Raw genomic sequence first — 6,000 nt, forward strand, 5'->3', positions numbered from 1 at the left:
GTGTCTTTTATGTCTGTGTATTGATGTGCATGTGGTAGAGGTGGTTTATAATATGTCTTAGATTTAGAGCAGAAACTGAAAGGTGATTAGTTAAAGTCCATTTTTGGGGAAGAATACCAAACATTCGCTGGCTCTAGCTTTTAAATGTGTGTGTTAATTTGTTGCTTTTCTTTGTTTTTTTGTGACAGGAAGTGAATGTTTTCAGGGGTTTTGAACTGTTAGTCGGTCAAAACAAGCAAATTGAAATATGTTGCTGTCGGCTGTGGGAAACAGTGACGGTGTTTAGCAATTTCACTGTAAGAGACAAACAATTAATTGAGAAAATAATCAGCAAAATAATAGATAATGAAAATAATTGTTAGTTGCAGCCCTACCTTGATTGCATAATAATTAAGGCTGGCTGTCGGTACTCAGTACCTTTAAGGTATCAACAGAAATAAATGCAGAGTAGTATAGAAACTTCTCCAGTCAAACTATATGTAGGAGCCATGAATTAATTTAGAAAGTAATGGATTTGTTTTGTTTAGTGTCACTCATAATATATATGAGCATCTCATCTTCACCTGTCTGCTTTTTTTTTTTGGTTGTAGACAGAGGGTGAGTGGATCGCCATATTTGTTGTTGACCGCACTTTTCTTTGTTCGCTGTGATCATCAAGGATCTCAGCGAATCTTTTGTTGGAGTGTCAGACAAGTTAACCAGGTGCAGCCTCAAACTCTCAGCAACTTTTAGTTTGTTTCCTGCAGTCGCCACACTATATTTGTATTTGATCCTTTTTGCACCCATATCTGGAAGAAAATTAAGATTTCTATGGTTTTGTTGCAGCAGCCAATCAGCATTTCTTGATATAATGCAAAGTGTGATTGGCCCACTACTGTAGCTGCTACAGCTCGTGCAGTCTGCAGTGTGGAAAAGTCAAGTGTGGTGCATTTGACAAAGTTGGCATTTCAGCGTGCTGAGATGCTACCAAAATGTTCAAATGTATGACAATAATGCCCGCCTGTGGCATCTTGTGGCATTTTATGCAGCTGAATGCTTCTAATCACATGATGGGTATCAAATGCAGAACTATGTTAATATCAGGCTCACTTTAAGAGTGCTGATATTGGTACTGGTATCTAGGGATGGGCATTTTAAGTAACTTCCATATTCGAGTGCTAACATTAGCCAAAAACGGAAAAAAAGTGCTATTTGAAAATAATTTATTGAACAACTAGGCTTTGATTAACCTATTAAACCATAAATTCAAAGTTCACATGGGGGAAAAAAGCCATCTTTCTTTCACTGCCGTTTGACGCAGCACTGAAGGACCGTCTCAGAGCTGCTCTCCTCCAGGTCAGTTTAACGTCTCTGTTTAGCACAAGCTAGCATACCAGCAGCACCTTACTTCTGACACCGAGCAATTTCATGGTCCCAACAGACCTCACACCGACACAGAAACAGCTCAACTGTCGTTGTACCCGTTAATTACTGGTAGGGAATGTTAGCTGTGTGATGCTCACATTTAACCCTGTCACTGTGTGTGTGTGCACAGGCGGAGTCTCCCCAACTGTTCCCTGATGCTCCTGCAGCAGTAGTCTAATGATAAACACAGAGAGAGGGACAGCGGGCAAGGAGGCGCTGGGTGAAGCAATACTCTGCATGCAGCTCTACAATAAAATAAGATTTTATCAATTTTAAATAGTATAAGTCATGTTCAACGTAGGAGGGGCAGCAGCAAGTACACTATACGTTTAACGAATACTGATTAAATGAGCATTCAAGTACTTGAGTACCCTACTGATATCGTAATTTTTAAAATGATACCCTACCCTAATGATAATTATTAGTAATAATAGATGTGCTTCTGTGTTCTGCACCTTCTGCTGGGGGGAGTGAGACACATTTGGTATTCTCTTCTGGTGGTTTGGATTCCAGACATTCCCAACATTTGTGCATGTAATTACCTGGGTCCTACCCCAATCTATCTATCATCTATTGCACAAACACACGCACATCAGAGAGACGGGGAGAGAGGGAGAGAGAGATAAAAAGAGGTGCTCTGTGTGCCTCAAGAGAAACCCACCTTTAAAGCAGAAAAGGTCTGAGCAACATGTCTGCATTCACAATCAGCCTCTGTCTCCACAGCCAAAGTGATGTCTCAGCACTGAGCCCACACCTGTCTGGGACCGGCCCTGCTCTTATCAAACCAATTTGCTCATTTTAAATCCGCCCAATACGAATCCTGTGTGGTTTTCCCGTCAATAGCCCTATTTGTATATATTTCATGAAAATGATTTGTCAGCACTCAGTCTGAACGATTGAGCCGTGCACCATCACACGCTAGAAAAATATCCTCTTGTCTTACTTTGAATGTTGATGGCCCGAGGCAAGGCTTCAACCAAAGTTTCCTCTCTGGAAGAAACTGCCACTCAGCACAGTTTGACAACACGAATCAATGATCAAGCTGCTTTTCATCAGCTCCTGCCATTTTCTCTAATTTTATTCATGCACATCTTACTGGAGGCTCACTTTTCAGAAATGTCAATAGTTTGTAAAAGTGGGCATGTATGTGTGTATGTGTGTCGCGCTCTATCCCAGCAGTCCATCCATCCTCTCTGATTAACTCCTCATGTGTCCTGTTGCCTGCGGCGATTAATTAATGACCCATTTGCTTAATTGCAAAGAGCTAGCAGGACAAAGAGAAAGGCAACAGAGGAATCATGTGGGGATTGGAGGGGGTTGATGTTTGTGTTAGTTTTCTGACAGAAGGGAGAAAGCAGGTGAGAGATTTGAGAACAACTAAAATTAATGTCAGTTCAGAAATTTAGTGTGCTCAAGTCCCAAGGTGTTAACGATAAAATAGGCTACAGGCTGCTGTGTCCCACTGTTTTCTGCCGGTCGTGTCTTTTTCTGTCCCGTCGTGCCTGTGCGTGTGTCTGTGTTTGTCTCTGTCCATTGTGCATGTGGGTTTGTATGTATTTAAAGTGACACAACAGAAGCTTCAGGTTCTTCTCTGTCTCTTTCTGTGTTCTGCTGAATGTGCTTTTTCTGGACCCAGCACACATTGTCAACAGTCACCCGTTCACTCTGACCATCTGTCGCAGGCCTGTCTGGGCTTCCCTACACAGTTTGTCCACAAGCTGTGGCTGCCATTTGGTTTACCAATAAAAGTCACTCGAAGGTTTGTCCTAATTTTTGTACTCAAAGGGTCAGTGCTAGGACACGGCTCAACTTCGGCTGGCATTTTTAAAGAAGTAGTCGCTAAACTTGGAGTAGATTTAATGCAGATAGAGAGTTACTCATCCTTATAAACAGAGAGATATGAAAAGAAATAGGAAAAGCATTTATTATTGTCTCTAAATAAGACTTAGATGTGAAGAAATCGTTTTTTTTAATATGATAATATATGATAATAATACTTCTTAAGAGTTCTTAACCTGATACTTGCAGAATCTCAAGGAATAGTGTGTAAGATTTTGGGGGATTTAGTAGCATCTAGCAGTGAGGATTGTAAATTGCAACCAGCTGAAACTTCCCCTAATTTGAATTCCTTCAGAGTTCATTGTTCAGGAGGTTTTTAGAGGGAGCTGAATTAATTTTTTATTTTGTCTGTTCTGGGCTACTGTAGAAACATAGCTGTTAAACATGGCAGTCTCTGTACATGAGGACCCACTACTTATGGAGTAATGAGCACAATGTTCAAGGTAAAACCCTGAGCTATAAACACAGGTGAAATTCGTTGCTATTTTAGCTTTGCCTGATGGATGATTTAGTGCAGTATGTATCAGTATAAGATCCTACAAAACGTCTGGCTTTTTAAGCAGTACACTGGTACTAAACCAGGCGCTGATGTGAGATATCGCCCCAGTCTGTTTTCTTGTTCATCTGTATCTGTGTATCCTGTGTCTGCCATGTGTTTCCTTCAGCAGCACCAAGTTTCTCCACATTTATATTCATGCCAAGTCACCATGCCAGGGTGGGTTATGTCCGCTGGCTTAAGTTGGTGTATTCAGCAGATGCTTTCACATTGTGAAATAATATAGAAAGTGGATGGGAAAGGGAAAGAGAAGGGGGAGGTTGATATGGGTATGGGGGAGGGATGGGAGCAGGCTGCAGCACTAGACGAATCTAGAGGTCAAGTCAGCACAGGAGGACAATTTAGATGTTAAGAGGACTGTTGAATTAAACACAAAACATTTTTGTTTGAATTATCTGCCAAAATCTAATGATGTTCACTTCAAAACAGGGTATGTTTAGTTGTTATGAGCCGGCTAGTTCAAATACAAATCAACAATAAGACCTCTGACCAGGTACCTCCCCAGATCTTACAAATTCATACCCCAAATCCCAGTTTTATTTTAATAAAACACAGAGTTGTCTGTTTATTTAGAGGAATCAGCTCATGGTCTTCTTCACTTCTTGTCCCACCTTCATATCTTGTTTATGGAAACAACATCATCATCACATTGGATCCTTGTGACCTTAACGTTTATGTAGTGCAATACCGCTTTACACACACCAGCAGTCATGTGGTGGCAATCAGATAAGCTGCAGGCAGGAAACTTAAGTCTGAGATAAGATCCTGATTACATAATACTTCGAGTGACAAACTTGTATGTTAAGACACCGTTAACAGCTCAAATCAGCTGACGTATGGAGAGTGTATCTACTGCATTGCATAAACGTACTTTAATCTCTGTCACCAAAACATAACTGAAGGTTTTTGTTTTATATATATATATATATGTGTGTATATATATATATATATATATATATATATATATATATATATATATATATATATATATATATATATATATATATATATATATATGTGTGTGTGTATATATATACAGTACAGGTCAAAAGTTTGGACACACCTTCTCATTCAATGAGTTTTCTTTATTTTCATGACTATTTACATTGTAGATTCTCACTGAAGGCATCAAAACTATGAATGAACACATGTGGAGTTATGTACTTAACAAAAAAAGGTGAAATAACTGAAAACATGTTTTATATTCTAGTTTCTTCAAAATAGCCACCCTTTGCTCTGATTACTGCTTTGCACACTCTTGGCATTCTCTCGATGAGCTTCAAGAGGTAGTCACCTGAAATGGTTTTCCAACAGTCTTGAAGGAGTTCCCAGAGGTGTTTAGCACTTGTTGGCCCCTTTGCCTTCACTCTGCAGTCCAGCTCACCCCAAACCATCTCGATTGGGTTCAGGTCCGGTGACTGTGGAGGCCAGGTCATCTGCCGCAGCACTCCATCACTCTCCTTCTTGGTCAAATAGCCCTTACACAGCCTGGAGGTGTGTTTGGGGTCATTGTCCTGTTGAAAAATAAATGATCGTCCAACTAAACGCAAACCGGATGGGATGGCATGTCGCTGCAGGATGCTGTGGTAGCCATGCTGGTTCAGTGTGCCTTCAATTTTGAATAAATCCCCAACAGTGTCACCAGCAAAACACCCCCACACCATCACACCTCCTCCTCCATGCTTCACAGTGGGAACCAGGCATGTGGAATCCATCCGTTCACCTTTTCTGCGTCTCACAAAGACACGGCGGTTGGAGCCAAAGATCTCAAATTTGGACTCATCAGACCAAAGCACAGATTTCCACTGGTCTAATGTCCATTCCTTGTGTTTCTTGGCCCAAACAAATCTCTTCTGCTTGTTGCCTCTCCTTAGCAGTGGTTTCCTAGCAGCTATTTGACCATGAAGGCCTGATTCGTGCAGTCTCCTCTTAACAGTTGTTCTAGAGATGGGTCTGCTGCTAGAACTCTGTGTGGCATTCATCTGGTCTCTGATCTGAGCTGCTGTTAACTTGCGATTTCCGGGGTCTGGTGACTCGGATGAACTTATCCTCAGAAGCAGAGGTGACTCTTGGTCTTCCTTTCCTGGGTCGGTCCTCATGTGTGCCAGTTTCGTTGTAGCGCTTGATGGTTTTTGCGACTCCACTTGGGGACACATTTAAAGTTTTTGCAATTTTCCGGACTGACTGACCTTCATTTCTTA

Source organism: Epinephelus lanceolatus, chromosome 2 (genome assembly GCF_041903045.1).
Source record: "Epinephelus lanceolatus isolate andai-2023 chromosome 2, ASM4190304v1, whole genome shotgun sequence".
Classification (NCBI taxonomy): Eukaryota; Metazoa; Chordata; class Actinopteri; order Perciformes; family Serranidae; genus Epinephelus; species Epinephelus lanceolatus.